Genomic DNA, 21,777 nt, shown 5'->3' with positions numbered 1-21,777 from the left:
ACAAATCGTCGAAATTGCCGAAATGAATTTGGATTCGAGTGTTGTATATCATTCGGATATTGAATTCAATTATGGATTCTGTTTACATTATTACACATGGTGGCAAGAAATTTTAAGCAGCAAGAAACTCATTTCCACCAATATCAAGATTAAAACATGACCTAACTTTTCGCAATTCGTTTTATTTATTTTGAAATGGAAATGCATTTCGTACTCGTATATGGTTTTTTTCAATCAATATGTACAGTGTATGTAAGCCAACCGAGATGAAGACTATCAACTTTATCTGGCCCTGCAGGTAGGGCGTTAGAATTAGACCTGCTGCCCGTATTGCATGATCATAAAAGGCAACTAAATTTAGGATCATAACTTTTCTCTTCTTTCTTACTGACTTTATCTTTCCTAATGCCTCCCTTGGCACCGACTCACTTTTGGCCTTGAGTTGAGCGTTCGCCCCTGTGAGGAAGGCTCTGGGTTGTGTCCCCTGGCCGAGACACACCAACGTCTATACAAGTGATAGTTTCTGCTCCTGCTTAGCGCTCAGCATACATGGAGTGGGACGACTATTTGGCCCGTTGTCAATATAATGTGACCGGATGGGGTGTGTTGCTTGTTGTCTTCGATGGCATGCTTCAGTGATATAGCACTATAAAAAGGGAAACAGTTCCACTATTCAAGAAGACGCACCACGAATTTATCGCAGTCTCCAAAAACACTCACCTCGCACTTCACACATGCTACACACTGCATACATGGGAGGCCGTCCTTACATATGATCAAATAAACAAACAAAATCAACTCTATCAGTACAGAAGCCTTTCAGTATTCTTGCGACCAAATGAAGTCTTTACTAACAAGTATTTATCATTATGTAAGCTTTAGCAGAAGAGAAAACATAAGTGTTGAAATAAATATTTAATACTCGGCATGACGATCTACTTATCACACCTAACATAAAATTGTCACGAATGCCAAATTCCGTTTAGCATGAAAACATCTTCTTGCAAGCTGCAATTGTATAACGTTACAGATGCGTAAGTAATAACAAGTGTTATTAAAGATGTGACATCGAGAAATGTTTTATTTTTATGTTGAATATTATTAGTTAAAGGTGTGTGTATGGGATAAATACTTTAGCTGATCAAAATTTTGTCGGTACAAAATAAATGTAAGCGGATTTAAATTTATGATTAAACCATTTCTTGATATTTCGCGGGTCAAATTTTCACGATCAGAGCAACGTACGGCGAAGTCGACAATATCATGAACTCGAAAAAACCCAGCTATACGATGATATGAAAGAAGCTAAATTTAACTACGCTCCTGTGTTGTGTTGTAACATGGCACACGCAACCTTGAAACGTTTCTGTTTATAATCAACCATGTTTATCGCTGAACGTTTAACAAAGTTAATAAGATTATGAGAAACTGAAAATGACACGGTAAGCGTTTGATTAATGTGAGAAGACACTGCCATACTGTCAACACAAATAACGAAAATTTAAAAAAAAAGTGAATGAGCGTAGGTAATCCAATCAAACAGGTTTGGTAAACAGTAAATACCGTCAGGGCACCAGCATATCACTACACACAAACCTAGTGCCCGGATAAAGTTTTAAACGCAGTCTTATTTAATCCCAGATAACATTTAACAAGACCATTTGAATATGTTTTAAAACGTTCTACTTTACGGACGTTTCCCTATTTGTTTTCGTTTTCCCTGAGTTTTGTGGCCGATTGGAGGTTGAACAGACGCTTAATTGAAGGTGATAGACATCCTTCGTACCTGCATACCATCAAAGTGATGGCGTATTGAGAAGGACTTAAAGCGATAAGCAGCCGAAATGTACGCTAAATTTCAACGCGACTTAACAGACATACCACCACGGGAGACAAAGCTTGTTCTGCTAAAATACCAGAAAATGATTGGCTTTGATACAGAGGATATTTGTTTACAATATTACAGTGCGTTAGGTAGGCCACTGGTTACCAGCTGGTTTACCTGTTTCCTGCAAACCACGTGACCTAAAGCAAAACGGCTCTATGATTATTACAAATTCAGACTTGCAAACTAAATATATATTTTTCTATTGGTTAAGTTACTTGTTACTTGTCTCATCCTATTTATTGTCGTTTATTGCTGAGTTTTGTGGTCGATTGGAGATTAAACAGATGCTTCATTATGAGGATGACCTTTTCTGTGTCCATCCCTGTATTACCTGTATGTCCACTAGGTGAAGATTTTACCCGCTTCACCACTCTTGTTGTCTTTGGTGTCAGTACTCGCTGGTATCGTCAGAAGCATATGAAGTTGTAATTGCCTGTTCGTCTTGTCTTCGTCCAAAAGTAACAAATATCATAAACCATTATCCCCGCTCTCGAAGATAAGGCTTAGATATATTTGTTAAGTGTGTATACTGAACATTTCATAATTCACAATATATAACAAAAGCTTTCCTTTTTAGGAAGTTTTATCCTCTACCCATTTTTGTAAAACTCGTTATTGGTTTCGTTATCTCGATCAACTGTCAGTCCTTTACCATCAAGGGAGGTCCAGGAAGAATTCAGGATTCATGTTTTCTGTTTTGTCATGGCAGTTTAGATAGAGTTCTTGTACAGAATGCATTTTTCTACAAAAGTCAGTGTATTGTTACGGCCTATCATCTCCGTCCCTCATGCTACTAATGCGCTTTGTATCATTTACTCAATCTCTCTGCTCAATTTGGCTGCCAGTGTAACATCTATGTCAGTCGCAACCTATTGCTGATTACAAAATTATGTAAAATAGTTTGACTACAACTATATTGTTTATTGATATTATTTCACTTAATAAGAATTTCTTACGTTTAAAGAGCATTTACATTGGCTTAAAAATCGGTCCACAAACAAATGAAATAGCGTCGCTGTTTGTAGCATTGGGTCTGATTTGCAGCGATAACAATGTAATGAATTCACAGAAAAAAAAACAATAAAAAAAACAAAACAAAAAAACAAGTGTACTCTGATCGTGAACCGCTTTGCGTAAGGATAACATATATAATTATATGAACAAAATGTGACAGCCTATAAAGTAAACAGGTTTGGTCACGTCTTACATTTGTATGAGCCGAGTCTATAAGTCTGAGCCCCATTGAGTAAATGTGAGCAGATTGCGTTTATATTAGTCAGAATCCAAGATTCAGAGCACTACCTTATATATCGGTATGACTTAGCGTATAAATATAAGTCTGAACCCGATTTGCGGAGCTCGGCTGGTGCCTTACATTGGTATAACAGTATATAAATGTTAGTCTGAACCCGAGCTTGTCTGGTACCCTATATTTGTATAACAGTGTATAAATGTTAGTCTGCGCCCGAGCTTCTCAGGTTCCTTATATTGGTATAACAATGTATAAATGTAAGTCTGAGCCCGTTATGCAGAGCTTGTCTGGAACCTTACATTTGTATAACAGCGTATAAATGTTAGTCTGCGCCCGAGCTTGTCAGGTTCCTTATATTGGTATAACAGTGTATACATGTTAGTCTGAGCCCGTTATGCAGAGCTTGCCTGGCACCTTTCATTTGTATAACAGCGTATAAATGTTAGCTTAACCCGTTGTGCCGAGCTTGTCTGGTACCTTACATTGGTATAACAATGTATAAATGTAAGTCTGAACCCGAGCTTGTCTGGTACCCTATATTGGAATAACAGTGTATAAATGTTAGTCTGCGCCCGACCTTGTCAGGTTCCTTATATTGGTATAACAGTGTATAAATGTTAGTCTGAGCCCGAACTTGTTTGGTACCTTACATTGGTATAACAGTGTATAAATGTAAGTCTGAGCCCGTTGTGCCGAGCTTGTCTGGTACCTTACATTGGTATAACAATGTATAAATGTAAGTCTGAACCCGAGCTTGTCTGGTACCCTATATTGGAATAACAGTGTATAAATGTTAGTCTGCGCCCGACCTTGTCAGGTTCCTTATATTGGAATAACAGTGTATACATGTTAGTCTGAGCCCGAACTTGTTTGGTACCTTACATTGGTATAACAGTGTATAAATGTTAGTCTGTGCCCGTTGTGCCGAGCTTGTCTAGTACCTTACATTGGTATAACAATGTATAAATTGTAAGTCTGAGCCCGTTGTTCCGAGCTTGTCTGGTACCCTACCTATTGGTATAACAGTGTATACATGTTAGTCTGCGCCCGAGCTTGTCAGGTTCCTTATATTGGTATAACAGTGTGTAAATGTTAGTCTGCGCCCGAGCTTGTCTGGCACCTTACATTGGTATAACAGTGTATAAATGTTAGTCTGTGCCCGTTGTGCCGAGCTTGTCTGGTACCTTACATTGGTATAACAGTGTATAAATGTTAGTCTGAGCCCGAGTTCTTGTCTAGTACCTTACATTGGTATAACAGTGTATAAATGTTAGTCTGCGCCCGAGCTTGTCAGGTTCCTTATATTGGTATAACAGTGTATAAATGTTAGTCTGCGCCCGAGCTTGTCAGGTTCCTTATATTGGTATAACAGTGTATAAATGTTAGTCTGCGCCCGAGCTTGTCAGGTTCCTTATATTGGTATAACAGTGTATAAATGTTAGTCTGCGCCCGAGCTTGTCTGGCACCTTACATTGGTATAACAGTGTATAAATGTTAGTCTGCGCCCGAGCTTGTCTGGCACCTTACATTGGTATTACAGTGTATAAATGTTAGTCTGAACCCGAGCTTGTCAGGTTCCTTACATTGGTATAACAGTGTATAAATGTTAGTCTGCGCCCGAGCTTGTCAGGTTCCTTACATTGGTATAACAGTGTATAAATGTTAGTCTGAACCCGAGCTTGTCAGGTTCCTTATATTGGAATAACAGTGTATACATGTTAGTCTGCGCCCGAGCTTGTCTGGTACCCTATATTGGTATAACAGTGTATAAATGTTAGTCTGCGCCCGAGCTTGTCTGGTACCCTATATTGGAATAACAGTGTATACATGTTAGTCTGCGCCCGAGCTTGTCTGGTACCCTATATTGGAATAACAGTGTATACATGTTAGTCTGCGCCCGAGCTTGTCTGGTACCCTATATTGGAATAACAGTGTATACATGTTAGTCTGAACCCGACCTTGTCTGGCACCTAACATTGGTATAACAGTGTATACATGTTAGTCTGAACCCGACCTTGTCTGGCACCTAACATTGGTATAACAGTGTATAAATGTTAGTCTGAACCCGACCTTGTCAGGTTCCTTACATTGGTATAACAGTGTATAAATGTTAGTCTGCGCCCGAGCTTGTCATGTTCCTTATATTGGAATAACAGTGTATACATGTTAGTCTGCGCCCGAGCTTGTTTGGTACCCTATATTGGTATAATAGTGTATAAATGTAAGTCTGAGCCCGTTGTGCCGAGCTTGTCTGGTACCCTACATTGGTATAACAGTGTATAAATGTAAGTCTGAGACCGTTGTGCCGAGCTTGTCTAGTACCTTACATTGGTATAACAATGTATAAATGTCAGTCTGAGCCCAATGTGCCGAGTATAAATGTCAGTCTGAGCCCAATGTGCCGAGCTTGTCTGGTGCCTTACATTTGTATAACAGTGTATAAATGTTAGTCTGCGCCCGAGCTTGCCAGGTTCCTTATATTTGAATAACAGTGTATAAATGTTAGTCTGCGCCCGAGCTTGTCAGGTTCCTTATATTGGAATAACAGTGTATACATGTTAGTCTGCGCCCGAGCTTGTCAGGTTCCTTATATTGGTATAACAGTGTATACATGTTAGTCTGCGCCCGAGCTTGTCAGGTTCCTTATATTGGTATAACAGTGTGTAAATGTTAGTCTGCGCCCGAGCTTGTCTGGCACCTTACATTGGTATAACAGTGTATAAATGTTAGTCTGCGCCCGAGCTTGTCTGGCACCTTACATTGGTATTACAGTGTATAAATGTTAGTCTGAACCCGAGCTTGTCAGGTTCCTTACATTGGTATAACAGTGTATAAATGTTAGTCTGCGCCCGAGCTTGTCAGGTTCCTTATATTGGAATAACAGTGTATAAATGTTAGTCTGCGCCCGAGCTTGTCAGGTTCCTTACATTGGTATAACAGTGTATACATGTTAGTCTGAACCCGACCTTGTCAGGTTCCTTACATTGGTATAACAGTGTATAAATGTTAGTCTGTGCCCGAGCTTGTCTGGCACCTTACATTGGTATAACAGTGTATACATGTTAGTCTGCGCCCGACCTTGTCAGGTTCCTTATATTGGTATAACTGTGTATAAATGTTAGTCTGAACCCGACCTTGTCATGTTCCTTACATTGGTATAACAGTGTATAAATGTAAGTCTGAACCCGACCTTGTCAGGTTCCTTATATTGGTATCACAATGTATAAATGTTAGTCTGAACCCGACCTTGTCAGGTTCCTTACATTGGTATAACAGTGTATAAATGTTAGTCTGCGCCCGAGCTTGTCAGGTTCCTTACATTGGAATAACAGTGTATAAATGTTAGTCTGCGCCCGAGCTTGTCATGTACCCTATATTGGAATAACAGTGTATACATGTTAGTCTGCGCCCGAGCTTGTTTGGTACCCTATATTGGTATAATAGTGTATAAATGTAAGTCTGAGACCGTTGTGCCGAGCTTGTCTAGTACCTTACATTGGTATAACAATGTATAAATGTCAGTCTGAGCCCAATGTGCCGAGCTTGTCTGGTGCCTTACATTTGTATAACAGTGTATAAATGTTAGTCTGCGCCCGAGCTTGTCAGGTTCCTTATATTTGAATAACAGTGTATAAATGTTAGTCTGCGCCCGAGCTTGTCAGGTTCCTTATATTGGTATAACAGTGTATACATGTTAGTCTGCGCCCGAGCTTGTCAGGTTCCTTATATTGGTATAACAGTGTGTAAATGTTAGTCTGCGCCCGAGCTTGTCTGGCACCTTACATTGGTATAACAGTGTATAAATGTTAGTCTGAACCCGAGCTTGTCTGGCACCTTACATTGGTATTACAGTGTATAAATGTTAGTCTGAACCCGAGCTTGTCAGGTTCCTTACATTGGTATAACAGTGTATAAATGTTAGTCTGCGCCCGAGCTTGTCAGGTTCCTTATATTGGAATAACAGTGTATAAATGTTAGTCTGCGCCCGAGCTTGTCAGGTTCCTTACATTGGTATAACAGTGTATACATGTTAGTCTGAACCCGACCTTGTCAGGTTCCTTACATTGGTATAACAGTGTATAAATGTTAGTCTGTGCCCGAGCTTGTCTGGCACCTTACATTGGTATAACAGTGTATACATGTTAGTCTGCGTCCGACCTTGTCAGGTTCCTTATATTGGTATAACTGTGTATAAATGTTAGTCTGAACCCGACCTTGTCAGGTTCCTTATATTGGTATAACTGTGTATAAATGTTAGTCTGAACCCGACCTTGTCATGTTCCTTACATTGGTATAACAGTGTATAAATGTAAGTCTGAACCCGACCTTGTCAGGTTCCATATATTGGTATCACAATGTATAAATGTTAGTCTGAACCCGACCTTGTCATGTTCCTTACATTGGTATAACAGTGTATAAATGTGAGTCTGCGCCCGAGCTTGTCTGGCACCTTACATTGGTATTACAGTGTATAAATGTTAGTCTGAACCCGAGCTTGTCAGGTTCCTTATATTGGTATAACAGTGTATAAATGTTAGTCTGCGCCCGAGCATGTCTGGCACCTTACATTGGTATAACAGTGTATAAATGTAGTCGCCGAGTTAAGTTAATGTTCCTAATGGTATAACATGTATAATGTAGTCTGCCCGAGCTTGTCTGGCACCTTACATTGGTATAAACAGTGGATACATGTTAGTCTGCGCCCGACCTTGTCAGGTTCCTTATATTGGTATAACTGTGTATAAATGTTAGTCTGAACCCGACCTTGTCAGGTTCCTTATATTGGTATAACTGTGTATAAATGTTAGTCTGCCTGATATTATGTGCCGACTGTCATGTTCTTACCGCTTGGTATAATGATACAGTGTATAAATGTTAGTCTGCGCCCGAGCTTGTCATGTTCCTTACATCGGTATAACTGTGTATAAATGTTAGTCTGAACCCGACCTTGTCAGGTTCCATATATTGGTATAACAGTGTATAAATGTTAGTCTGCGCCCGAGCATGTCAGGTTCCTTACATTGGTATAACAATGTTTAAATGTTAGTCTGCGCCCGAGCTTGTCAGGTTCCTTATATTGGAATAACAGTGTATACATGTTAGTCTGCGCCCGAGCTTGTCAGGTTCCTTATATTGGAATAACAGTGTATACATGTTAGTCTGCGCCCGAGCTTGTCAGGTTCCATATATTTGGTATAACAATGTATAAATGTTAGTCTGCGCCCGAGCTTGTCTGGCACCTTACATTGGTATAACAGTGTATACATGTTAGTCTGCGCCCGAGCTTGTCAGGTTCCTTATATTGGAATAACAGTGTATACATGTTAGTCTGCGCCCGAGCTTGTCAGGTTCCTTATATTGGTATAACAGTGTATAAATGTTAGTCTGAGCCCGTTGTGCCGAGCTTGTCTGGTACCTTACATTGGTATAACAGTGTATAAATGTTAGTCTTAACCGGTTGTGCCGAGCTTGTCTGGTACCTTACATTGGTATAACAGCGTATAAATGTTAGTCTTAACCCGTTGTGCCGAGCTTGTCTGGTACCTTACATTGGTATAACAGTGTATAAATGTTAGTCTTAACCCGTTGTGCCGAGCTTGTCTGGTACCTTACATTGGTATAACAGTGTATAAATGTAAGTCTGAACCCGAGCTTGTCTGGTACCCTATATTGGAATAACAGTGTATAAATGTTAGTCTGCGCCCGAGCTTGTCAGGTTCCTTATATTGGTATAACAGTGTATACATGTTAGTCTGAACCCGAGCTTGTCTGGTACCTTACATTGGTATAACAGTGTATAAATGTTAGTCTGTGCCCGTTGTGCCGAGCTTGTCTGGTACCTTACATTGGTATAACAATGTATAAATGTCAGTCTGAGCCCAATGTGCCGAGCTTGTCCGGTACCTTACATTTGTATAACATTATACAAATGTAAGTCTGAGCCCGTTGTGCCGAGCTTGTCTGGTACCTTACATTTGTATAACAGTGTATAAATGTAAGTCTGAGACCGTTGTGCCGAGCTTGTCTGGTGCCTTACATTTGTATAACAGTGTATAAATGTAAGTCTGAGCCCGTTGTGCCGAGCTTGTCTGGAACCTTACATTGGTATTGCAGTGTTTAAATGTTAGTGGCCGTTGTGCCGAGCTTGTCTGGTGTCTTAGTATCATTAGCATTTGGATAATGTTGACAGGTGAAGTATGTGACCAGACATATCTGTCAGAATTATAGTAATAGGCTCGGTCAATTATATTGTTAGATATCTTATTTGTGGAGTAACTACGAAGAAATAAGAAGACTTTTCGAAAATTGGGGTGCTTGCTCATATAGGTATATGTCAATAGTCTACATTTTACAACATAATGATGAGTTGAACCTCTAAAAATGAAATTTCACACCATGATCTTGAGTAATTCTAAAAGGCACATGACACTACGGCTTTTTAAAAAAACCAACTAAATTATTGGTATATGCTGAAAACAATCGTACTAAGAACATGCGTTTTAGGAAATAGATTTTTTAGTTAATAATTGCAAGTATCCGACAGAATACGGTAAATACTGAAAACAGTTTTGATCAAACATGTATGGGTAACTAGTGCACTCTAACATCGTTTTTTTTATAGATATTGGTTCTACCCCAGACAGAACAGTCGTTTGAATACCTAACTAATAAACCTGAAAACCTTATAAAATCCGGAATGTTCCTGATGAAGAAAGATCTACTCAATGACCCGGCGTTAAACACAAACATAAAGTATATAAAGGATCCTTTTATCACGAGCACGACTCCCGTCGTATCACAACTCCCAGGTGAAATGAAGACACAATGTGTCTAACCAGTTTCTCGATAATGAAAGTACAAAAACGTAAAAAGCTACCAGAACAATTGAATCCAGAATTAAATCGACAGCAGGATGAAATGAAATGTTTTGCACTAGAAATGAACCTTTGGTTGGAACAGCTAACGCATTTGCTTAAACAATAACAGTGCATTTTGACGAAAACAGGGTATGCATTTTTTCTGCACATTACAGAGTTTTCGACCGAATGTATTGGTTGTTAGGTCACGTTTTTATGAATGAAACGTCAAGTGTGCCACGGAAAACGAAGGTTTTGCTCGAAAAGAAATATCTTCCCGCAAGGGAGATAACTCTGTAAGACGAAATAGCCGTTTATTTTCGAGGGAATGTAGGGCAATTTTACGACTTCGAGGGATATCATTATGATCATAAAAATTCGATCTTAGAGATATATATTCCAGGATCAGGATAGAAGCAAGTAATCATACTGTAGCTGATGATATAAAATAAAATTTCAATCAAGCAAAACTAACTTCGTGAAATGAAAAAGTGTAATTACTCAAACACAAGAATATCTAACTGTCATCTCATCATCTGAAGCAGCATATTATCGTAGTGCTTGCTATTTTAGCGGGTCAAAACTCGTAAAATGTTTTTTCGATAATAATTCGCGATCATAGCAATCCCACCAAAAACGGAAAATATCAACCTCTTATATATCACCAGCAAAACGGTATCTTTTTGTGCTGCTTTGATTAAAATAAATATTAGGAGAACTTGATATCACTTCAATGTCAATAAAAATTACAATGTTTCTACAACGCTGAAAAATGATACATTTGTATACTTAAAATATAAAGAAAACAGCTGTTCACAAAAACTGTGCACTAACATAATCTAACAAGTCACAACTTGTGGGAAATGCTGACGTTAAGAATGCATCAGCGAAGATGAGGTTGCTAATCCCTGCAGGTAGTCGTTCAGCCAGCGACAGCTTTGTTCCTGCGTCTTAAGATTGTATGGCTTCTTCGTTTGGAAATTCGCTTGAAAATATTTGTACGGCTTCATCTACTTACGATATTTGAGAATTATTATACGTCAAAATTGTAAGTAAACATTAATCTGTTTACAATACATCATCTCACAATGGATCGCAATTTGTCGTTAATCAATATGACATTCACATGCAGCAGAAGACGGTCAGTGACCGATGGAGGTTGATGATGGCCTTCTTGTGATGTCAACTAATCTTATAAACTTAAAAACGTGTATAGTGGTTATCAATTACATGGGATGAAAATATGTTTTGATCCCGAAGAAAGGCACAAACAGATACAGATAACTTAGGGTGCTAGCACAGCTATTACATACAGAATAATTATGAGCGAGTGCACGACGTGAAGCTGTACGTTACGACTTGTTCATAGATTACCATACTGTTTTAAGCCTTTACATGTTTTTAAACGGCAAGATACACAACAAAGATAGTGTAATTACTCTAAAAAGGAAACGATGCCAAGAAAACTCCTTTTGTGTTCGATTATTTAATGCGGGATTAAATAATGGAATTTAAATCATATAATGTTCATCACTTTAAATGACACCCCAACTCTTTCTCCAACTCTCTATTCTATAAAGAAATATATAATATAAATATCATTCATTCTGTCTGAAAATGAAATAATATCACTTACACTTTTCCCCACAAATTAATATGATAAAACATGTTATAAAATCAATAACGTCAGAGATATCCATGCGTGCTTTTTTACACACAGGGAAGTATTATTCAATTAATTTCTTAGTAAGATCACTACGCAGAATTCCCCTACCGTATGAATTGTCATTTCTGTCAAATCTTATGACAAAAACTATCGAGAAATGATGAATATTCATGCTTTAAAACCAAGCTAGCAGTCACACGAAATGGCGTGGAATTCCTTTGACTATTGGATACTCCCTTGCGAGTTTTCGATACTTCCGCCTGTCATCTTAGTTTTTTTGATGAGCTATGCGAAATAGCATAACTATCAGCATGATAATCTATTATTGAGGTTGGTATGATTTGCCTTGTTACAAGTGGAGACACGGACAGGGACGTGCAGGTTGTTAATCACTGACGGTATACCTGGGCTAACGCTGGGTTCTCGAACACGGCGAGTTGTTGGATAAAGTGTCTTTTGAGTGCACGCGTTATTCAGATCGCTCAGGCGATGCGTGATACAAACTGTAATGACTGCTATTTTATCAGAAAGTGTCGACAAATTATTCATTGCGAATTATTTGAGTGGTAAAAGTAGAAATAATGCTCGTTTTGGTGTAAATTGTTTTATTTGACACTCTTAAAATAAAAATACAACTCAAATAGCAGCGTTATGAATAATTTTGGTTTTCACAATGTCAAATCTCTTTATCAAAATAAAAATAAATCAAGAATTCGTAAAAAATGCAATAAAATGGCTGACGTAACATGTCAGCGTGTCAATCACGTGTTCGTACCAGTTACTGTATCTGTATTGGAAGGCGTTGTAACCGGAACAAGCGGTCGTCTCTTGAACTGTATCACTTACATCCGAGATGAAATGAAATATAATTGTCTTATAATGTTGCATGGGATGCTAGTATTAGGATAAGTGTCCATTTTAACATGAAAATGTATACATTAAACTAGGAGCGTTTTGATATTGTTGCATCTGTTCTTGTTTTACGATTGCTTCCAAACATGCATTAACTACGAAGGTAATGTTATCGTTGTCACAAGGATAATTAATTAGAAAATGGTGACGTTTAACCTTGTATATCTTTCATTTAATTTCATTTCAACATTCTGTAAACACGGATATTTCCGCGATGGGAAAAGTTATGCTCGTCACTCGAAGAATATTTACCTCTGAATGTTTCTCTGTGCGTAGTTATGTAAGCACTCATAAATGGCAAAAAGTTCTGTAAACTGGGAGGTATATTTATCACAAAAATATCAACGTCATGAAATATTGACACAAGCAAATAAATATTAAACACTTGCGAAAATATCCACGTCTAAAGTAAAGACTAAAGTAAGTATATAGTAAATAGATATATAGTTTATCCTATATCATTTGTGTTCTTTCTTTTAAGCGATACCTCAACATGTACACATATAATGGTCAGTTGGTCAGTCAATGAAGGAGTAAGCTTTTAGATTTATACAGCAGAGCTACCATTGTGTTAGGTAGTAGGTGAACGACATGAGACAAACCTTATACAAATTCATTATTTACAATATCCCTAGGGACACTAAGGGAGATGTTCCTGCTCGTGTATATATAGGGCATCAGCATATATCGTGATATTATATCTCCCAAGAATATCACCCGTGTGAAGAGATGTCAAAAGCCTCGTTACATCTTAATTGTTTCATATCGACGGTACACCGAGCAATACCCAACACCTTTCCTGGCACCGTTCCAATTGTGTCGTGGGAAGGCGGCCTTGGTAAAAATGAAACCAACCGACTAGAATTAGTCCAACGCAACTATGAGACCTATAAAGACTATGGGGTAAGAGGTCGATGTTGCTGTCAATAGATATATAGTAATACAAGCAGTTCAACACAAATACAATTTTATGAACATGAGACGCGACTGATTAAGTTTATAGTTTCAATAAGTGGCTTCGTCCAATTATCTTTGAATCATGCTTTCCTTCTATGATGTTAAACATATGTATGATATACCATGTGGATATGGTGTGAAGGCCACCAAATCCTGATTTCAAATTGTAACTTGAAATAGATATGACTTATACAGCAGTGGCGTCGATGTGTAGCACAATGATCTACACTTATATTTTGTCACTATAATCAATATCACGTTAGTGTATTAATTATGTTATTTCATTTTGGACAAAATTACTTATTAATGATGTTTGTTGGGTATTATAGGAAAGAACCACAAACATTAATTAAAATTCTTTTATTTGTAATTGATTTAAATATCATCATCATACTCTATTTTGTCGGGAAATGAAGGACTTACAGAATTCTAGAATATTTGGTATGGCTCACACCACAACACGCGGTTAAGTGCAGAACATTTGATTCCTGTTGACAAACAAAGGACACACATGCACTTAATCTGGAATTGAATATTTCATCGATACCGTTTGTAGGGTAATGATATTAAAGTGAGATATCAAACGAAGACCATTCCAACTCAAGAAGATTTCTTTATTAAAGGGTTCTCTAAATACCCTTCCATCTCAGACTAAGTCCTTTTTAAGTTAAAAAACCCACACACAGCAAAACACCCAGCTGTCAATCTCTATCCCAGTCATTCTTGTCGTGTTGACATTTATGTTAAGCTCAAGTATGTGATAAGGAAACATCAAAGAGAAGAAATATTTGGTGCTGTATTAAGATGGTTCCTTTTGACCAGTAGCTTCTGATCTACTGACAGTTTTCGGATATCCCTTAATTTCCTGTCTATGCTGTTCATTATAGAAATTTGTATTGAGTTAACTAGGCATTGACAGAACAGAATACAGGCTTGACGTGATCCGCCATGTTAATAAGGGTCAGCTTTGATTAAACCATGTTTACAGAAATTGAGAATTAATGACATTTATAAACATACTTTGAATTTTTATTCAAGGTGTTTGGAATCTTGATTTTAAAAGCTCAATAAAAGGTATTTTGAAGCAAACTCAAGTCAGCACACATCTTTACCATTATGTCATTCTAACAAAACAAAAAAAAAAAAAAAAAAAAAAAAAAAAACTCATGTAGTTTTTCGGGAGAACACATAACTTAAGGCAAAAATGCGAGTTATCTCTTACGTAAACCGTTATTTTGTTTATCAGTGCGAGAGAAAAATATGATATACTTTAGCAAATGTTTACTCCGCACAGAATCAATTGGGTCAGCTGATATCATTTGCATTTTAAATATGCAATGTTAGTTTGATAAGAGATACCATATTTGGAGATTTTTGCTGGTCAAAAGCTTTCATTTATCAAAAAACCCATTAAGCTCTATGTCAACACTTTAAAAAAATACATATATATATAATTGATCTATTTCATTGTACATGAATATGCTTTAATTGTTTGGCAAGTCTTGATTATATAACCTTTATTTGACCTTGTCAAGAACTTACCCTAACTTGTAACTTGGTGGCGGCGACACTACTAAAATCAATGGAACAGTTATACCGTGTTCTGGTACCAGCACACGCTCTATGAAGCAGTGCCGTTTCAAGGAAATGATGTTTCCACTACACCTAATCGTTTGGCCGCCTAGATCACACGGTTTAGGCAAATTGACCTTCACTGAACTTCCTAACGTTTTCAGGACGCGATCAGAATTCGTGTACGTGCATCTTTGATTTTTATGAACCATACTGCTTGATTAGTATTGAACGTCACTTGAATATTGATATGATGAAATATGATTCATTTACCAGACATACTTGCCCATGGGGTTTTACAAATTATTTTGATTTTAGGAAAATGCATCAAAGGTGATAATACAATGTATAAGCAATAATACAATGTTTAAGCATTGCAATTATTTTCTTTTCTTGTTATATTATAAAATATCTATATATAGAATTGATGTTTATTTTTAAATTAGAATATGCAATAGTTAAGAGATAAACACTTGCCTATTATATTTCTTCCGACTGTTACAAGTACGTATCCTTTTTATTTAGTGACAACTATATTTGTAGGTTGATATACGAGTACTTTATTCCTTCAAATTTCACAAATATTATAGGTTATCAAGTTTTTTGAAACATCCGCGTGACGTCACGAAGGTTAAAATCGAACGTATAAATAAACTAGTTCATTAGTGCATCTCTTTCTCGCTTTTATTGTCACTTGAAGTAGTAAATAAGCATGTGGTGAACTCCCATCGGCTTTTCAGTTGCTTAGAATGGATTTCCTCCTGAGTACTCTAGAAGGTCATTATCACACAAGGAGAAGTGAAGCCGGCGATTATTACTGGGGGTAATGATAGGGTTTATATACACCTCCTTCGTATATCTATATACTCTAGTAAATACCAGGTACATAACACCGATATCCTATGTGTACCATAAACATCACGTAAACTTCAAGTTTCTCATTTGCCTACGTTGAAATTGTATGTACATGTATATTCTGGTAGTCTTTTTTCTTTCATTTTCATGATTTTTTTGGTAAGTTCTCGACTGTGCAATTTTTAGTAATTTTGATTTTATTTAGGTCAGCAAAAAAAGGCAAATATGCTTTTTTCTTAAAACAAAGAATACATACCATAAAACAGGAATATTTGGTCATCTGTAGGTAATTATCATAAAACAGTAAATATTTCATAAAAACACAGGAAGCTTACACCACACTTATACAGTATTTATAACGATAGAGGGACACAACAAACACAAATCTTTCTTCATTGGATTTCATAATATTTCCATACATTTTACATAGGTAGAGCAAAGCAAGATCTGACACGCATGTGCAATCTGTGCAAGAAAAGACCACGATAAGATGTTCCTCACTTCACACCGGATCGTGCGTGAACGGTGTTTATTTTACATCGACTATTCAGGCTGTGTCAGACAGATGAGAGTTTTACGTGGAGCCGAATCATTAACAAGAGAACTTAATATGATTAATTAATGATGATAAATAATAAATGTCAAATCGAAAATAATGGTGATTGATATTGATTGATGGATGCTTTATGTGATGGATTAAACAGATAATGATATACAAATATAAACAAATAGAAATTAATTGAGTAACTGAATAAACAAAGTGACAAGATACACGAAAGATTATCGGTAAAAAAGGAAATAAATACATGAAATTAGGAGTACATGCTAATTTTCATGTAAATATAGAATAACCAGCAATGATTGAGAATGAAAAAACACCCAAAGCAAAAAAAAAAAAAAAAAAAAAAAAAAAAAAAAGAAAAAACAACAACACAACAACATCTGCTATGTAATAAGGTATTATACACATTTACAGCCTATTCTTCTATATAGGATATGCTCGTATTTTTTGTGTGTGTATTTCAAGGGATCGGAGGAAAAACATGTAAATGCTTGTCGCTGTTTAAGTATTTTTATTTATCAAATAAATCATCACAAACAAACACTTTCAATGGTATGACTTAATTAAAAAGCTACATTGCTACAAGCAAATTAATTTAAACATATCAATTAATATAAATTGCAAATTCAATCCCTGATTTTCTTGTTTCGTGTACGGTATCATTTCTAACTGTAAATGTCCGTATACACAATTCCATTGAAGTACAACACTATTAGCGTTCACCACTCATTCCCAATAATCTAACATTCATTTATTCGTGTTTGCATGTTTGCTGCACATGTAACCGATACATAAAATGTCTAGTGGAGGCAATTAATTACATATAACGCCCAAGGCCAGCGCCTATGAATATTACGTATTTATGTAAACTCAGAAGAGTCCAGCAGGGCACGCAGCTGTTGGTATCGACTTTATATATCAACTCATGCAAATACTTCGGTCAGAAACTAAAATCATGCAAAAATGTAATAGGACTAATGATGAGGCATGGAAATATGAAAATAAAAAAGAATAAGAGATACCAGTACACGTATCATTGCAGAAACAAATACGCTGTTTAAATATAAATAGTTCTGTGAGTATGTTTTGTTCCTCATTTATTCATTTATTTAATTTTAACACTTCGGGTTATTTCTTATTCTTTCTTTTATAAGCACAGTTACACTGATGAGACCAAATATTTCTTATATTTAGTTTTTTTCGTGATAATTTTTTATATGATATGCTATAAATATTTGTGGGAAGAGTCATGTGCTAATACGACGTTGTACAAATGTGTTGATCAAGAGGTATACAAGTACTTATCATTTTTAAGACAGGTCAAACATTAAAATCTGGGAATTTCCTTGGATGTCACGCAACGGGTAGCATTTTACGTAAACAACGTATATGCGTATGACAGTTTCTATCAATAGACTTTTTTGTGTACTAAATGTTGTACTTTAAGTATCAAGTATGAAACAAAGCCTAATTAAGTTGTACTGTTAAAAAATCGATACGGTACTACGTCAATGAACTGCGGGTCGTTTTCTCTATTCGATATCTAATTGTTGTTTAATTTTTGACTTACGTGTAACATCTGTGTGCAACAGGCGCTTACTAACATACAATGCACACAGATTTCAAACATTGATATGATCAAGATCAAATTTAAACACTGTTTTAGTATGTATGTTTTGGTTTATCTTGCCTTGACACGAGTCAGGCTGTACCGTTTCTGCAGTCAAGCAATATGTAAGATATTGTTTCCTGAATGCCAGTATGATGTTTATCAAATGTTGATATCAATGAACTCGAATTTCATAAACAAGATCAATAATGTAGATGTATATCGCACCGTGTCATAGCTATCATAACTACAAAAGGTGAGAGACATCATGGCGACATTTTGATCGGGTTCAACTGATAAAACGAAAACATATACAACTACAAAAAGTATTTTTTTTGTTTTCCCTAAAACAGAGGTAATTATAAATGGAAGAAATAGTGGACTTTTACATTAGGTGAGCGCTATATATACAAATAATGAAATAAGCGAATGAGTGATTTTTCTGGAAAGTTTTTAAAAATAACTAATAGTAAAATTAAAATACCAAAATTGTTTTCTACAGAGATCCTTAAACCCAGGACTGAGGTGTTCAGAAAGGGTTGGCTTCCCTGAACTTATCCCACAACACCCATCATCTGCATACAGGCCATATTCGGGTTCAGGCACATACTGAGAATCGTTTGTTGATACAATAAACACTATGCATAGCGAGAATTACATATGGTAATAACAAAAGTCTAACTTCATCGGCGTCTTTCGTACTAAAAAAACTCTTATCATTCTCATATTTTTAAGTTATTTTATGCACCATAACGCACCTACATATCATTTTAAGTTGTAATTTAATGTGAAAATCAACAACAAAATAATACCTCGACTGTTTACGGAGTATGAATTATTGACATCAGTAGGTTTCTCTTGCATCTTACTTTCTATAATAACGGTGCTTCACTTTTACATTTTATCTACAGATTTAATTAAAGAAAATGTGTTTAACTACAACTTGCCATTTCCTTATTATTGAACTTTACACATAAAACATGCACTTTGATAATAGAAAATCAGGAAACATTGTCAGACAATTTTGACATGTATTCGTGTCTTATTCTATCAAATAAGGCTACATTCACAGTGATATTTGTACCTAAATGTACTCATGTAAAGTTCGTACGTAGAATGCGGGCGTCGCTGTCCCAATGTTCCGGAAGCCACGTTCTAAAAGCATATTAACGGGACAAATGTTGCCAAGCCATTTCCTGACTGGTATCCGTACCTCTGTAGACTATTGCGTGTGATATTGTGTATATTGTATATGTAGAATTAACCTACATGTATTGATACAATTATGCCCTTAAAGAGTTGACCCTATGTCAAATGTTCTTATATAGAGCATAATAATTGAAGACTACTTTCTAAAAACAAATGACATGGGAGGCACTCAAAATACATGTAGAACAATGGGACAACGAGTATAAGGCAATTCACTAATCAAACATACAAAAAGAGGTTCCCCAAAGGTTGATTGCTGTTTATTATGTTTAGCAAACTCGAATTAATGCAAGTGCACTCAAAATTTAGAAATAAATTTCACGAGATAATCATGATAATCAAGATAATCATGCACAATAACGACCACACGAGATTTTTACAATTTAAACATTGCATGCATATGGGATTACAGCAGGATAATCAGAAAAATAAGATGTAATTGGGTCACATTTTGACCTCTTTGGAATGGTGATCGCTGTCGATAATACAAATGATACAGTTGCAATTTGTTATGTTCCCTGTCTAAGATTCCTTATCTAAAACTTACAAATGATAAAGGAATATGTCACTGCTAACCTATTAATTAAATGGTTTGTATTTCTGGGTTTTCCTCAATATGCAATTGACAAACATTTGTGGCATCAATACTAACATTTGAAATACACACACTAATGATAAACCTGCATAAAATGTCAGTTGTGATAAGCATAGCGATTATGCATTATCCGAAATATTTGGTACGGCTTCTATTTTTATGGGCCGAATCCAAGTAAATATTAGTCGTGTTCATATTTCCGTTATATTGATTTTAGTAAGAGCCAAGACTATGCGTGTCTTGTTTCAAATGAAAGATGAAAATAAACCTGGTATATCTAGCGCAGCACCACTGTCTGCGAGGCTAACACCTTACATTGGTACTGTGAATGTGTGAGTGCATTGTCGTGCCTAAGAATTCAATTACTTGCCTCAACATATTAGAGGAGGTCTGTTCAACCTTTATAAATGTAATTATAACCCATTAGTTGAGCTATTGACCTTAAGGGAACAAAGCCTCGTGACTAGATCTCAAAGGTTTGAAAAGTGCACAGAGCGGTTGTGTGTAAATCGTATATTGCTGATAGTGTTTTGTATGTGTTTTATTGATGAGATAAAATTGACCGAGTGGTAGGTAATACCGAAGTGTCAGCTTTATATCGCTGATGTCGACCCGTGGTGCATATTCTGTCTTTGCATATTATATAGTTATCTCCCTCGCGGCTTGGTATCGATTGTGACCTAATTTGGTTTTCTCAGAAAAAATATGACGTTACACTCATAAAATATGACGTAACAACCAATGGGTACCAACATGGGCAGATAACTATGTAATATACAAATACGGACTACATTTAATGTATTTTGGTCTTAAATTGATGTGAGGATATTTTTTATGCAAACATTTGCTTAAGGGTATTTTTGGCATCAGTAAATGACATTAATGCTACATTGTGTCAGACCTTTCCTTTAATTTTAGCATTATGTGCACAACCCGATAAATCGGAAAAGCTGCGACAGAATTGTTATGCCACAACCAAATGATCTCGGTCAGACGTTTCAGAGGAATGATTCTCTGTGGATTGGCACTTCCTGACGTTTACATTAGATTTGTGCTACCTACATGTAATAGTATAAGACTCTTTCATATGTGGATATGAATGATAGGGATATTCTACCCGAGGGTCACAAAATGTTGTAAAACCCGAGGCTTGCCGAGGGTTTTGCAACATTTTGTGATCCCAAGGGTAGAATATCCCCATCCTTTATAGCTACTTATGAAAGAGTATTTTTCTTTCATACCTCGATGTTTTATTGCAATTTTACAGCAATACTATCCCGCCATTTTGAAATAAATTCGAAGAAATCCACGACTGAAAGTCAATTTTCCATACATGAAAAATTACGTGATATTTCCAACACAAATTCCGTTGTTTGCATTTTTTAAAGTAAAACAGGTCAAGTTTGTGAAAAAAATGTTAAAATTTTACCAAGGAAATTTAAATTTTGTTGACGCCTTGACGTCTCGGGGCTTTATTGCATTGGCAGCCATGCAATACAGCCTCAGGCGACATGAGTGTATTGCCTAAGATCAGCCAGTATTACACCCGTGGGTATGAAAGAAAAAAATCATCATTAGCTTATAATAGAACATTAGTATCCTGGCCATGGGATTGTTTTAAGCTTCATATAACGATACAGAAGATGAAAATGTATGTTACTGTGAATCTGGACGGTTAATGACAACTTAAAAAATATTACGGAGAGAGCTTGGTCTTCGGCATATTTTTTTTATGTGTTAATACATTTCAATTGATGTTTGTTATAATTACAAATGATATGAACAACGCCGGCAGAAATCTAAACTAAAAGTGCAATTGTGTTCTAAGAATTGTTACGCCTTT

The sequence above is a fragment of the Argopecten irradians genome, chromosome 4, assembly GCF_041381155.1.
Source record: "Argopecten irradians isolate NY chromosome 4, Ai_NY, whole genome shotgun sequence".
Classification (NCBI taxonomy): Eukaryota; Metazoa; Mollusca; class Bivalvia; order Pectinida; family Pectinidae; genus Argopecten; species Argopecten irradians.
The sequence above is the reverse complement of the archived record's forward strand: the minus strand, read 5'-3'. Positions refer to the sequence as shown.